This window comes from Manis javanica, chromosome 12 (genome assembly GCF_040802235.1).
Source record: "Manis javanica isolate MJ-LG chromosome 12, MJ_LKY, whole genome shotgun sequence".
Lineage (NCBI taxonomy): Eukaryota > Metazoa > Chordata > Mammalia > Pholidota > Manidae > Manis > Manis javanica.
Window position 1 is genome coordinate 80912437 of NC_133167.1, and position 15983 is coordinate 80928419.

The 15983-nt window shown below is 41.5% G+C and overlaps 1 long non-coding RNA gene across 1 annotated transcript in view; it reads right to left on the reverse strand.

The window, feature by feature from the left end:
• Positions 1–1699: 1699 nt before the first annotated feature.
• LOC140845157 (uncharacterized) overlaps positions 1700–15983 on the reverse strand; it is a 112537-nt gene continuing 98253 nt past the window's right edge. Inside the window, exon 2 of the long non-coding RNA XR_012123876.1 lies at positions 1700–3770. This is a non-coding gene — a long non-coding RNA (uncharacterized lncRNA). The remainder of the gene's footprint in view (positions 3771–15983) is intronic.

Genomic DNA, 15983 nt, shown 5'->3' on the forward strand with positions numbered 1-15983 from the left:
AAAAGATATGCTATAGGGGAACAATCATCTGGCAAGGTAACAAGCAAAGCAAGCTTATGCAATTTATTCTCTATACGTTTTTCTATCTGGGGGAAGGAGGATGGGTCTGAGGTTGCCGTGCTCAAGAACAGTGAGTTCACTGTCTGCTGGACCGAAACTTGTGGTTCCTCAGTTCCTGGATTATCTAATGGCACATCTCGATTCACTGAAGCAGGGGAAGTGCTGCAGACTGTTATGCCAAATATCAGTAATACAAGGCATTCCGGCCCCCATGCACAATACACCTGAACCGGAAAGCATGCTTCTGAGATATCTTTTTATGAGCATCTGCCAGGGACCTCCAGGAGATCTAGCCGCTCTTGGCGTGAACCTCGGGACTGGCAGCCATTCAAGTTCTTTGAATTCCATGCTGCACAGACTCCACTGGAGTTGGTGTGGCATTTACTAGGTTCCCCCATTCACCAAGTCCCCCCCACATACCCCTTCACAGTCACTGTCCATCTGCGTAGTAAGATGCTGTAAAATCACTACTTGTCTTCTCTGTGTTGCACAGCCCTCCCCGTGCCCCACACACACTACACATGCTAATCATAATGCCCTCTTTCTTATTCCCCGCCCTTATCCCTCCCTTCCCACCCATCCTCCCCAGTCCCTTTCCCTTTGGTAACTATTAGTCCATTCTTGGGTTCTGTGAGTCTGCTGCTGTTTTGTTCCTTCAGTTTTCCTTTGTTCTTATACTCCACATATGAGTGAAATCATTTGGTACTTGTCCTTCTCCGCTTGGCTTATTTCACTGAGCATAATACCCTCTAGCTCCATCCGTGGTGTTGCAAATGGTAGGATCTGTTTTTTTCTTATGGCTGCGTAATAGGCATCATGAAGCACCAAAGTGACTATTAACAAGTGAGAGTACAGCCTGGCGTATGTGAAGTTAGTTACACAAACACACAAGGACTGACAAGTCATATAAAGAATAATGACTGAAGATATAGTCAGCAGAGAAACTCTGAAAACACTGGGCAGAGGAACTCTCCTGGGGAATGACATGGGGAAATCGCATCTTGATATTATTTTAAATAAACTGTGTGGTAAGCAATGAGTCTCCTCTTCACTATATTGAGAAGTGGGTGAATTGATGGAAAGGAAGCTTATAAAGTTTTCTTACAATTTAATGGGAAAAACAACCTAGAGCCTTAATACTCCCCATACAGGTGCCCCCAAAGAGGATACAGCCGGGGTTAACAGTGTGGAGACTGTCCCCTCAAAGTTTACTTGTGGTCACTGCACACCAGAGTCCCCAAATGATGAGCATCCTAATCCATTTCCATTCTTGAAATATTCATAAATTCACTTATTTTGTTTTTGCTCATTCATGAAGCTCCCTCCATTGCACTACAATTTCTCCCATTTTTTTTTCCTGACCAAGTAGTGTCCTTTCCAAAACATAATGCATATAACATCTCCTCTAGCCCACCGTCTCTAATGACTTCATTGTAAATTAATAATCCCTCTGCTGTGTTTTCTGTTACCATAGTCTATATCAAGCTATGCCAAAAAAGGAGCTGCTCACATTTAAGAACATTTGATGGGACAATTGGTGTCCATATGCAAAAGAATCACACTCTATACAAAAATTAACTCAAAGAGGATCTAGGAGCAAAATGTAAGAGCTAAATTATGAACCTCTTAGAAGAAAACATAGGAGAACATCTTTGTAATTTTGTATTAGCCAGTTATTTCTTAGACAGGACACAACAGCATAAACAACAAAAGGAAATAAATACATAAAAATTATAACTTTTGTACTGAAAATTATACCATCAAGAAAATGAAAAAAAAAAGCTGTTAAAATTCAACAACAAAAAGATGAATAACCCAGTTATGAAGTGGGCAAAGGATATGAATATACATGTCTCAAAAGAAGGTATGCAAATGTCTAATGAGCACAAGAAAAGATGCTCAACATCTTCATTAGTTACTTATTACTGCTATAACAAGTTAGTAGAAGTTTAGTAGCTTAGAACAACAAAGATTTATTATCTTTTGTTTCTGGAGGTAAGAAATCTGATGTGGTTACCTCTGAGCTGTGTTCCTTCTGGAGACAGGAAAATTCATTTTCTTGTCTTCTCCAGATTCTAAAGGTGGCCTGCAATTTTTTCTCATGACCCCTTCCTCTGCCTTCAAAATGAGCAGAATAGCATCTTCCAACCTCTCTTCATTCTCTCTTACAACATTCTACCTGCCTCATCCATATTTAAATGACCCAAGTGAATATACTAACTGCACTCAGGTAATCTAGCAATTTCTTATATTCAGGTCAGCTGATTAGCAAGCTTAATTGTATCTGCAACCTTGATTCCACTTTGCCATGTACCATAATATATTCACCCATCCTATGGATTAGGATGTGGGGCCATTTTCCTGCTGACCCCAATTTTATTCGTTCGGAGGACTATGCAAACCAAAACCACAGTGGGATATCACTCTATACACACGGTTACAAGCAGACACAGCCAATAACAAGTTTTGGCAAACATGGAGAAATCAGAGCACTCACACATTGCTGGCAGATATGTCAACTGGTGCTGTCACTTTATAAAGTGGCTTGACAGTTTTTCAAATGGCTAAACACAGATTTACTATAAGACCCAATAACTGTACTCCTACAACTTTACTAAAAAAGCTGAAGAAATATGCTCACAGGAAAACCTGTACCCAGATGTTCATAGAATCATTATTCTTAATAGTCAGAAAGTGAAAACAGTTCAGCTACCCATTCGCTGCTGAATGGAACAGTGGCATATGGTACATCTGTACACTGGGATATAATCCATCCGTAGCAATGGACAAAGCACCATTACTGCTACATGCTACCATGCAGACGGACCATGATAGCAGGCTGAGTAGAAAAAGCTAGATACAAAGGCCACATATTGTATGATTCCACTGGCATAAAATGCCCACAAAAGACATATATATATATATATTTAAAAAGCACCTTAGTAGTTGCAGAGGCTGGAGGGAGGCACAGGTGTTTGCAGGGTGATACTACCAGACCAGGTGTTCTTTGAGGGTTGGTGAAATATTATGAAATTAGTGGTAAAAGGTGTACAACTCCATAGATATACTAAAAAACCACTAAAGCTGCATACTTAAAATGAATTTTATGCTATCTGAATTTTACCTTAACTTTAAAAACCAATAGTGTTTATGATGTGCATTAAGAAGATGTTAAGCACATTCCCTCTGCTTATTTAATCCTCACTACTACCTTCCAATGTGATTATTGCATCATCATCATTTTACAGATAAGGAAGGACTTTCCCAAGGACAAACAGCAAATAGGCGGCAGGACGCAGAAAGGCCTGGCATCCTCTGCACTGCCCGCTTCCGGAGCTGCCCGGCTGTGCAGTGGTTCTACCCACACAGTGTGGTGGGTCTTACCAACAAGCTTCAGGTTATTGCTGCGGAAGGATCGGTAAGTCTCGGTGACTGCCAGTGTGGCTTTGAGAGGTTGTGTCACATCTCTGACAATCATGTGTCCATGTTCACAACAGGGAGGGCACCAGAAGCCAGCTGGGGGAGTAACTGTATTAGCTGGTGGGCATGAAGCCCTCGTCACCATGTTTAGCATCCATCCATTCTTTCAGTATATATCCATCGTGTCTTCTCCTGGTGCCAGGGTCTATTCTGAGTGCTGGTGATACGTCATGGGACAAGCAGGGAAAACCCTTGCTGTACTCTATGACACTTGAATTCCGGTGAGAGGCCTGCAAGATAAATAAATACATAAGCTATATTGCATGCTGCTATCCATTGGTAATTGAGAGTACTATAGAAAATAAAACTGAGCAGACTGAGGGTGACAGGTGATGCAAATGTGGAAAGACAAAAAGGAAATGAGATGTCTGGACAGGTCTGCATGGCACCAGGAATGCGTAAGTCTGGGGCAAGGTGCTCTGGCTGCAGGGAGCAGATGAGGCCTGGATTTCCAGGCGGGAGAGCATCTGGCGAGTTTGCAAACACGTGGGCTGGTCTGGCTGGAGTTGTGTGAGCACGAGGGAGGCCAGAAAGGTGATGGGTAGGTGGGGACTTGCAGGCCAGAGCAGGCCAATCAGCCAGCCCTTGTAGACCCATTAAACATTGGGTTTGATTTTGAGTTAAGAGAGAGCACTGCAGAATTGTTGATAGAAGAGCGATATTACGTAACTTAACATTTTGAAGGATTGCCCTAGGAGGCCATTGCCAGGAATCAGGGTTACAGGTGACCTGTCTCAGCCAGGGTGACACCTGTGGAGCTAGAGATGTTTTGGATGACTGGTGTGGGAAATAGGAAAATAGTCAAGGATGATTCCAGGATTTCATCCTGAGACTGGAAGGTAGGGCTGCCATTAAAATTAGATGGAGCCAGTCAGATCAGGTGCTCGCTTTTGAAAATATTAACCAAATTTAACAGCTTCACGCATCCAAAGGGCCAGTAAAAGAGCAAACAAAATAGTTGTGAGAATTATCTATTAGGTACTTGTGAGACATTAGGTAAATAGGTAAATATTAAACCATGGTGTTCTTCTACCTAAATAGCCATTTAGCTTGGTAATACTGTAAGAAAATAGTAGTTGCATTCCTCAAAAATAAAAAGTTAGAGTCTTTTAAGCTGCTGAAGATACTTTATTGTTTTTCTCCTACAACTATTCAAGTTTGACCCTACACATGAGAAATGTTGTAGAGAATGGATAAACAAGGTTAGCGTATTGCCTCTCAAACTGACATGCATTTCTACACCTCTCTCTTAGCACAAGTCATTTGAAAATCAAGTATAGGCAAGATTACTGTGTCTTAAATTATAGGACTGAAAGTTACTTAAAAATTGCTAATTTGGCAGAGGCAGAACTGTTTTTTGTGAAAGCTAAAGATAGGAAAGGTAATTATTTTAATTGTCTTAGCTTCCAGTAATACATGACAACATTAGAGAAAAGTTCCAGTGAGAGGTCATTTTTTTCCTCGTCTAGGAAAATGCTATTATTAATTTAGCTACCAGAGAATGTACAAATTAATATAAAATGTCATCACCAGAAACTCCTGTGCACCTTAATTGCTTCTGGTATTATTTATCATTGACACTGCAAAGAAAGACAGAAATGAGAAACTAGAAACTGGAGAGCTATTGTGTGGTATAGGAGACTAGCCCAAGGAGTTTGGCATGAAAGACATTTATTGTGTCTACAAAGATTGATGAGGACTTATAAGGTGCCAAGCAACATTTCAGAAAAATACAATTAAGGGATATAAAGCAGTTCTCCTGAAACACTGACATGCAGATAGAATTATTTTATCTTTTGTTGTAGGTGCATTAGTGGCAGCTATAAATCATTTGCTGAGGCAGATTCCTCCAGTAACCACCAACTTTGTGGAACAAATTTATCAAGTAGGTATACAGTTTTGATGTCTTCTTCAACTTTTCTTAGAATCAGAGCTGAAAGAGGATTCAGTTTCTTTGGGTATGATCCTCTGTGTCCACTAAAATTAACACCTAACCCCTTTGCAAGTCCAATGTCATTAGCCCAATCACCAATGTTTCCTAAACAGGGAACAGGATGGCTCCCAGCTGTTACGGGAGAACCTGATTAAGAATCAGTTGACAAAGTGTGGTTATTATTAATCCATTAGGTAATCAAAGCCCCATTTACTGGATTTTTATGTCATGTAGTCAGGCAGCTGGAGAGATATCCAGCATTTGTCATCTGCTGTGCTCCAATGAGGCACTCAGTCCCGAACCCGGTTCTAGATCCGTTTGTCCTCTTTTCTCCTGTGACTGTTTTGGACCCCACACTTGCTGTTGATTCAGGAGGTACATATACATAAACGTGCTTTCATTTATTCTTAAACCAGTCCCTCTTTTTAACACCTTTTTTATTTATTAACCAACTTAACAAGCAAAAGAGTTTCTTTTCCACAGTGTTACCAAACTTCCTTTTTGATAAAATCTTATCAGATTCTTCAAAGGGAAACATACTTTATCTCCATCTTCATCTTATATTTCTCTGCCTGAATACCTATGATTCTGTACAAAAACATTTGTCTACCCTATTCTGTAAAGCCAACACTTATTTTTCTCTTGCTCATTATATGTACATTTCTTAAATTGTCACCACTCCCTTCCAGAATCTTACATCATGGTCTCCCTCCTGGCTACTTCTTTTCTGCTTTACCTGTGCATGGGGACCCTATAAGGAAGTGTGTCCCTTCCTCACTTATGACACTTTACATTTGTGAGGCCTGGCTCCACCTTTCCCATGTTTTTGCCACCCAGCCCTCCGTCATCCATTTGTTTTGACCACAGAAAGTGATACATCCTTAGCATGACCAGTCTCCTTCTGTGTAACATGGACTAATTACCAAAGATAATTGTTGCTGTGTTTTTTAAGAATTCTCTGACACTGTTCTCAACTTTTATCTAGATGGTGCATTTAGTTTGAGGTTTCCTTATGGGATGGAAAACTTTCTGGAAGAAGAAACTCTTACGACAAAGGTGGGGGTCCACAGGACACACTGCCTGGGGAACCTCAGTGTGAACTGACAGTCTTCACCGGCACGCACTCTTCCACTGTGACTGTGCAAGTGGCCTGGAAGTTCCTGCACTTCTATGCACCACCTGTGCTCATGCACATTCAATATCAAGATCATGGTTTTGTCTTATTACTCAAAGTCCCCTGGACCCTTCGCCAGGTAGCTCTTTCCATATCTTGAGTCAGAAACCAGGGTCCACACACGTGAATAGAGTGCTCCATAGAGGATGCATTAGCTAAATGTCCCACCAGGTGGATCTAAAGGCACAGTCTAGTAGATCCTCATCTGCTAGACAATTTCTATGCATGGGATGGATAAGGCATTTGTAATGTTTGAAATAATGGTAGTAAATCACGTAGGTACATCACTACAAAGAGTAAATGGGTTATGCAATGATGGCCAAGGGGAACTTGGAAAACGACAGTGTTTAGTGAGTGGGCAAGGGCAACACCATGTGACTCCCTACAGCTTAAATAAAAAAATGAGATTTAGGAGACATATTCATCTGACAAGCGAAGTTTACTGTAAAAAGGAAACGATATAACATGCAGTACATGTGAAATATCTAGAGTCAGTAATAAACAAGGATCAGGTGATTCATAACTCCTATAAAATAATGTGATCTGGCCTGGGAGGATTCTCTTTTGTGGGGCAGAGATGGGGGGTGAGGAGGTAGTCCTTTAAGATTCTTATAACCCTGGAAAGCACCGTGTAAACATTGTTATCATTCCTAGAAGGTGAAAAATTTAAAAATGAAAAATTACGACATGGAGTAAGCCATTGATTGGTGTTGCAGTTTAGAATGGATTTAAATTTAAATATTTTTATGGGGTTTATTTTTTTTTAAATATTTGGGAAATTCAAAACATCAGACAAAATAAATGTGCTACTACATATTTAAATTTTAAGGGAATTTAATGAATTTGATTTGTGATCAATGTTGTTAAAAACAGCTTTATTAGGACATGTTTTGTATGTTATAATGTACATTTAATTAATTGAGCATGAAACACATTTTAGATAGCAGATAATCAAAAACCCTTGTGCAATAACAAATATAATTAACCCAATGAAGCAAACAGTACTGATTTTCCTCTATCCTTCTTGTTACTGACCTTTTGCTTTTATTGTAGCCTTCTTTTTACTTTCCAAGTATTTTCAGCTAACTACAGATTTTTTTGTTTTAACTCAGTATGTATTAAAAGAAACATACCATTTTCTCCCATAAAAGTGTTATCTATATATATGTATTTTGAGTACCAACTTTCTAGACTCTAAAAATGCAAATCTTGAGTTCACTTTAGCTCATGTTTTTACTTCAGTCTTAAGCCCAAATCAAGCATGAAATGTTATTTTTTAAAATATCTCTTTACATCTGTATCTTCCTTTATAATTTCCATGGCCATTTTTTATTTTCATTATATTAAAAGTTCTTACCACTGAACAGACTTTCCTAACTGGTACCACTCTGATTTTCCATCTTTAGTGAGAATTAAGACAACACTGTGTAAGTTTGAGGTGTTTGACATGATGACTTGGTATATGTATATATTGTGTCAGATCACCACAGTTAGTTAACATACCATCACCTCACATTGCTATAACTTTTTGTGCATATGGTAAGAACTTTCAAAATCTACTCTTTACAATTTTCAAATATGTAAACAGTGTTGTTAACTATAGTCACCATGCTGCACATCATACCCTCAGGATGTATTTGTTTTATAACTGAAAATGTGGACCCTTTGACCAACACCTCCCCATTTCTCCCAGCCCCTTACCCCTCCCCCAACAACCACCACTCTATTTTCTGTACCTTATTTCAATACCATAATACCCTCAGAGTTCACCCATGCATTTGCAAAGAGGTTTTCCTTCTTTTTCAAGCCTGAGTAATATTCCATTGCATATACACCACACCTTTATCCCACCATCTGCTGATGGACACTTAGCTTGTTTCCATGTCTTAGCTATAATGAGTCATGCTGCAGTGGACATGGGGGTTGCAGGTATCTCTACAGGACACTGATTTCATACCCTTTGCATATATACCCAGAAGTGGAATTGCTGGGTCATATGGTAGTTCTAAATTTAGTTTTTTTGAGGAACTTCCATACTGCTTTCTATAGTGGCTGCACCAATTTACATCCCCACCAGATGCACAAGGGTTTCCTTTTCTCCACATCCTGACCAACATTTGTCACATATTGTCTTCCTGATGGCAGCCTTCTGACAGGGGTGAGGTCATACTTCTAACTGTTCATAGCTGATAAAATTCATGCACACTATGCTAGGACTCTTTTTGCATGGAATTCTTGGGCAGTGTCTCAGCCCTAACCCCATCACACACATAGACAGCATTGTGCCTCATTGTCTGGCTCTCAAGACTAGCCCCCATCACATCATCCTTACCCGGACTACCTCCCACCATTCTGTAGATAACTTTATATTCTCCATCTTGAATTATCCACCTAAGTCAGATTGGTCTCACCACTAGTTTTGGGTCTATCACTGTTCACAGAGACTAACGCAGGCTCCAGAACACAGTGTACACTCATGACAAGCTTATTATATTGAGCTCAGCGTGTCCCTTAAATGCCATGCTTAGGGGACCTCTGAACATCTCACCTGTGGAATGTACTCTTTGTGTTTCCCACATGTACACCTTCTACTCAGCCTTTGAAAATACTTATTTCCAGCTCACCTGTGACTCACCCTCCTACACAGTTAGCTCTTTCTCCACAGAATTTTTGTGTTAACAATATTGCACCATGAGCATTAGTTGCTTCCACAAGTAGATGATAAGCATGCTATGGAGGACATCCTTTTTTTTTGGTGCATTCACTATACTATCAAGCAGTGTGCTAAGCACATAATAAAGAACTATTAAATTGTTTTTATAGATAATTTTAGATTCTAATTCAGCAAATATTTATTTTGCAACTTTTCCATGAATATCTGCTCAACATTACACAGTGAAAATAATAATCCCTTTTAGATAGCCTCTTAATCAGTTTGCAGTGGGGAAGACAAAGAAAGACAATTTCAATAGAGTAAGAGGAAAGCACACACAATTTGCAAAGGAAACATAAAGAAGGAAAGAGGAATGGAATTTTCAGGAAGAGGGTACTGCATATACAAAAGATTAAGAAAGAAATACAAGACACACATACTCTTGTGCATTGTCAGTCTCTTACTGTTTTATTTTATGTGGTTGGTTACTTGTTTATTGCCAGTCTCCCAGATTAAAATATAAATTCTATCAGAGAATAGACCATCTCCAGCCAGCTCTCCAGCACACTGTCTCATATGTGGTATCCCTAAACAAATAATTACTGAACCATCAACACATGAGGCTCACAATCACTCGGTTAATAGATACATACATACATACAACAGATTGAATGTATGTAAATTCCTTTCTGTGTGTCTGTTTGTGTTTGGCAGAGGCATTGGCAGCAAGGAAGATGGAAAGTTTGAAATTAGTTATATATAAAGATTTTGAATATATTCTGAAGATGAAGAAAACCTACAAACAAGACAGCAAAAGGAGATGCCAAAGTTAGACATGCTTTTGGAATGATCAGTCTGGCACTGGTATGGGAGTTAATTAAAAGAATAAGCTAAGATACTGGAAACCCACTTGTAGGTCATTGCATCTGTAATTCAGGACCTAAACAAAATGGACAACAGTGGGATGCAAATGAGGGTGTGGATTCCAGGATTATTAAAGTTGTGGGAATGTGGACTGATGGAACCGTTCTGGAGAACATTCTAGCTCATGTGAATCATATGCTCCTAGGTACAGATCACATAGAAACGTTTAGCTGAGTAAGGAGGGGTGTACCAGAATATTACTGTGGCATTATATCTGGCAGGCAGGCATTTTAGATAATGTAGTTGCCCATGGTTGGCAGAGTGGATAGGTTAAATGTGGTATATGTACAATGTGGTGTATTAGCAAAAACTATAAGCAACGGATTGAATAGATGTAAAGCACAACATGGATGGATCATAAAAAATATAGTACTTGGTTTAAAAAGTAAGGTGGATAATGCAATATCTAAGAAAATTACATTTACTTAACAAATATGCATGCACACAAAGTTAGCATCCCATTTTGCAATAAACAAAACAAAATACTTAAGTACTAGGAAAGAAACCTGCCTTATTTCAAGACAAAAAAAAAATCTGTTGTTTCCGTCTGCTACCTCTATAGCTTTTCTTCTTCTTTCCTGATTACAACCCTTAAATAGAATTCATGCCTCATATCGAATTTACCGAGTATCATAATTCTTCCAAGTGGTAAAGATACCTCAAGACAAATGCTGGGCATAAAAGCCACAGGGCATAAATCTGCAAAGAAGTAAAAAGCTAACCTTTTCAAACAATATGGCTTCTCTCTCACTTACCAACTTTACAGTTCCCTGTATGGCCCCGGAAGATGACTGGTTAGCCAGAGACGGGTAAGATTCCTCAAGGGAGGAACAACCTAAGACAGGCACAGTCGCAGGGGGCCCATCAGGTGAGAAATTGGGGATCATCAGAGGTGAGGCTTAGAACCTCACCCCGCTGTTTTGAGAGAAATCTTCTGCATCCGTGGATGTTTGGTTGCCCTTGTCAAGCTTGGATTAATACTTAGTCTACAGGCACACACCTGATCATCTATATTTGCCCTCTTACAGCACTAAACTATGTTTTCTACCTTTATCTTGCATCTACCTACCACTTCAGCATTTTATTAAAAATAATAATAATAATAATAATAATGGAGAAATGTGGGATTCACATATAAATCAAGTATAAAAATCAAATGAATATTCATAGTCGACCTGATTGTTTATAGTTCATAATGCGTGATCAAAACCGAAAGTTTCTGTGATGACTGCCCTTGTACTGTTCACCATGTAAGAACTTATTCACTATGTAAGAATTTGTTCACCATGTAAGAACTCGTTCGTTATGCTTCAGAAGATCGGAGATGGATGAGAATTAGGCTTGGGGTGGATTAATGATTGTGCATTGAGTCCCCTATACAGAATTTTATTGTTGTTAACAACCATTTGATCATTAAATATGAGAGATGCCCTCTCAAAAACAAAAAAAACAAAAAAAAACAAAAAAATAATAAAATAAAATAAAAGGCGACAACAACAACAAAATCTGTTATTTTTATTAGTTTCTAGATGAGAGGCCTTGGGCAAGTGACATTGCTCCCTTGCTCCTTAGTGTCCTTGTATGGGGACAATAGCGCCTACTTCATAGGTCACTGAATGACTGAGTGGAGTAACTCAGAGAGCCCTTAGGACAATGCCTGTTTCCTGGTGTTTGCTCTATGGTTATCTGATGACAGATTTAGTGGCAGGCTCCAGGGGCAAGTCAGGGCCGAGTGTGTTCCCCAGAGAACAGCTGGGCACCCTCAGTGGCCTGTGGTGCGGGCAGGCTGCACTTTAGACAGCACATCTTGCAGGATCCTCTTCTGGGAACTGAGGGCGACCCTGCCGTAACTCCAAAGAACTCTACCAGCCCCAGCAGCCAGGTCCTTCCCAATGGTGGACTTTCTCCCCTACTGCAGGCACGGAGGCAGTTCCAGTCCCAGCTGGCTGACCTGCAGCAGTTGCCTGACATCCTCAAGATCACAGAGGCCAAGCTGGCAGTGTCAAGACCAGGTGTGGGGCTATGAGAGGAAGAATATTGACCTCACCACCATCATATCAGACCTGTGCAGCCGGGTAAGGGACTGGCAGAAAGGGTCCCACGAACTGGCCCGAGCAGGGGCCCGCCCACCAAGATGAGCTGCATGCCTCCCAAGGGAGGACCACTTCTTTCTCTTGGCTGCCGCTCTCTGACAGGAGTGAGCTCTCCTCAGTGCTGTGCAATAAAAGTCTGGTGTGCCACACGTCTCGTGTTTGCACAGTGATTGTGGTCACAGGAGCCACCGCTGCCCTGCTGTCACCCCGCCCTGGCGCTGCACGTCTCCACCTGCCTCTGCTCTTTGCACGCTGCTGCTGCCCTCAGCCGAGCGCCCACAGACGGCAGGCCCCACACCTCAGCGTTTCTTCCCAACTTGCTCTTGCTGTTGCTGCCTTTCCCTGCTCTTAACAGACTTGCCTGAGATTCTGTCCTGCAAGAGGGCTCCCTCTGGGCTACTGGAGTCATACCTATAGCATCTAAAGAAATCCTATGTGTCTCTTTTGCAGTGTGACCTTGGGCAAGACCCTTCCCCTCTCTTGACCTGCTTCTTTGTAGTAATAATACAGTAGCTACCCTTTTTTGAGCATGTGCTCTGTGCTCCTGCATTCTCTCAATTAATTCTCCCAGAAGGTTGTGAGGTGGAGGTATTCTCTCTGTTTTTAAAGAAAGCAGCCGAAGGGGTGAGTAATTTCCTGAGGTCACAGAGCTAATGCTTAGTGAACAGGGCATGGAACCCACCATCTCTATCTGGTTCCCCGAGACCATGTTCTCAGTATTCTTGAATGCCTGCCTTCTATTGAACCTGGGCATTCTCAGGGCCTTTTGAGTCCTGATAGTGGAGGTTCTGCATAGAGCAGCCCTCTGGATGAACTGGCCAACCTGAAAGACTTGACAGATTTCCTATTTCCTGGCCCACACTTGTTCCCAGTTAAGGAGAGGATGGAATCGCTGGTACCAACAGCATAATTGCTAAAGCTCTGTGGGGTGTTGTGTGGGCCAGTTAGGCCTGCCATCTGCTTCTGCCTTATGTCCGCCCTGGATCCCACTGAGTGGCCTCCTCTGATCAAGAAAGTATTGCAATGGTTCTGGAGGATCGAAGCTGGCTTCTCCGGGTGTGGGAACGCCTTCAGTCACGGGACTGGGGCCTAACCTGTCCCTGCTCCTCTCTCCTCCAGGTTGTGCACTGAGACCTGGACGTCTGCTGAGGGCAGTGTGCCTCTTTCCTGGGTGTGGATGACAGGTCACAGGGAGAATGGAGTGCTGTTCCACAGTTCTTTCACAAACCAGTCTGTGTTCCTGTCATTTTAGATCGAACGTCAGGGGGACACGCTGGAGATGGTGAGATAGAAACATCAGGCTTCCCAGAAGGAAAATAAACAGCTGAGTCTGAAGGTGAATGAACTGGAGAGGTTAGAGGCACCTGGTCCCATCTCTGTCCTCTTCCTAGGACCTGAGACTTTCAGCCACTTGGCTGCTTTGGGCTTAGTGTGCGGAAATGTCTGAGGGATTCAAAGCCCTGGAAGGTACTAGGCCGACCTCAGAGGAGAGCTGCTTCCATTATGATGGTGAGCATGGTGTGAGGAGGGCAGTCTCTCAGCCAGGGGGACACTCCGTAACAGTGTGATCAAGATCAGACCACCCTGAGGCACCATCTACCAGAGGGGTTCCATCCAGGCAAACCAGCAGGGCCAGTATGCTGCAGAGGGGGGCATTTACCCCCCATATCTGCTCTCTGTTCCTGATCATCCTTCCCCAAGACCTTTCTGATCTGATTCTTCACTGGTACTTAAGGACTATCGGAAGCTGTCAGAAGTGAAGAATAGTCCTTTTGGAATCAGAATCCGGGCCTTGGGTCCCAGCTTGGCCACATAACCTGCATTGTGATGTTGAGCAAACCACTGAACCATTTAATGCTTTTGAATCTGTTTACTCATCTTGGGATGGAGATCAAGGTGGGGATAACAAAAATCTAGCTCATGCGGTTATTGTGCATCTTCAGTGAAATAATCCTGAGAGGAAGTCTGGACTGGACTTTTCCCTCCAGTCCCCTTAACAGTGCTCCTCTTTTTAGGAATTTCTTGGGTTTTCTCTGACCTGAGCCAGCAAAAGCGTCTAACCAGAGGTCCTCACCACCCATCCTGGGCCGGGAGCATGTTGTTCCCTTTCTGTTTATTTCATGGGTTTGTGTTTACCCCAAGGCTCCCTTCCCAAACCCACTGGGCACCTCATGCCCAAGTTTCCTTGATGCCACTTGCCCCCTGGCACTTACTTACGCCCAAGGGCTCCTGTCCAGTTGGCCTTTTAAAAGTATAATCCCAATCTCATTGATTTTTGTTTTTCGTTGCCAGGTTTGTATCTATGGACTACATTTATTCTTGTAATATGTGTGTTGTTTTACAAAAAGCTTCTATAATCAATATTTGAGACTCTGTTGCATGATTTCCTTTACCCACCCCATCCCTTTTCTAAAAATGATTAAGTCAAATGCTGCAGGAGACCAGTAAATATTTTTATGGCACTTGCTACACGGAACATGAGGTTTTTCCTTTATTTTTTGGCCAAAGTCTATTCTTTCTCTTTGTGCGCCTTCATATCATAATCCTGAGATGAATGGAGAAAACAGCATTTGGGGGGAGACCACTTTAGCTGTTAGGAGGAAGTCAGGATGTTTATATACTACTGTTTTGAAAATGTTAATTGGTTTCTGAAAAGGTTATAGGCTATTTTTGTTTCCTTCCCATTTTCCTGTACTTAAAAGAATGAACAAAATTCCTTAAGAGAGGAGAACAGATTTGGAGTTTGAACCCTAACTTTTCCATCCTAGCTGGTATCAGCTTTCTGGGTGATCCACTCTTGTCCTCTCTAAGCCACTCGAATCAAGTTCAAAACCAAGAAAATTCTTCTCTGTCCTCAAAGGCAAGGGATCCCACCCACGCATCTGCATTTCACGACCAGGAACACCACCCACCCACCCCAAATTTGGGGGACACTTATAATTTCCAGCTTTTAATTTTGCCATGGGAGGTCATTGAAAGAACAACCATTTTTCAAACCAAAAAACAAGTACTATTGCCACAAAACCTGGCCTGTTTTCACTCCCTTAATGCAAACAGACTTTTTACCAGGTGGTAGCAGTACTTGAACTTAAAATGTATGAGAAACCTTCCCAAGAAATGACAGTTGGCAGATTTACACCAACGTGCGTGCGCATCTAGTTTGTTTTCCTTTTGTCGAGCTAATGACACCCTCCTCAGTGCAGAGCAGTGCTATTTATAACGTGGGTATGGAGAACCTGTCAGAGTCCATTGCCAGGACTCTATCAACAACAATTTGTCTTTGTAAAGTATTTTATTACAGAAAGCCCAGAGTTTGTAAAAAATTAAAAACTGAAACATATTTATATTGCTCCAGAGGCTTTTCCTTTCTACCTGAAGCTGAGAACCCATAAAATAGGCCAAAAGTTGAAGGGTCCTACCCAGTTAAAGCTCGTTCCTGGCAACGGTGAATTCCCTAATGCAACTGTTGGGGGAGAGGCATTGTGTATTTTCCTCAGTTCTTGTCCCCGCCCGCGACAGAGAATTGAAGGGCAGAGAAACAGTGAAGCAAAATAAAAGTTTTATTTCAAGTTACTGAGAAAGTACAGGTGACCTCAGAGAGAGGAGTCCCGAAAGGTTGGAGAGAAACAATTTGAAATTAAAAGGTTACACTCTTAGAAAGTGTGG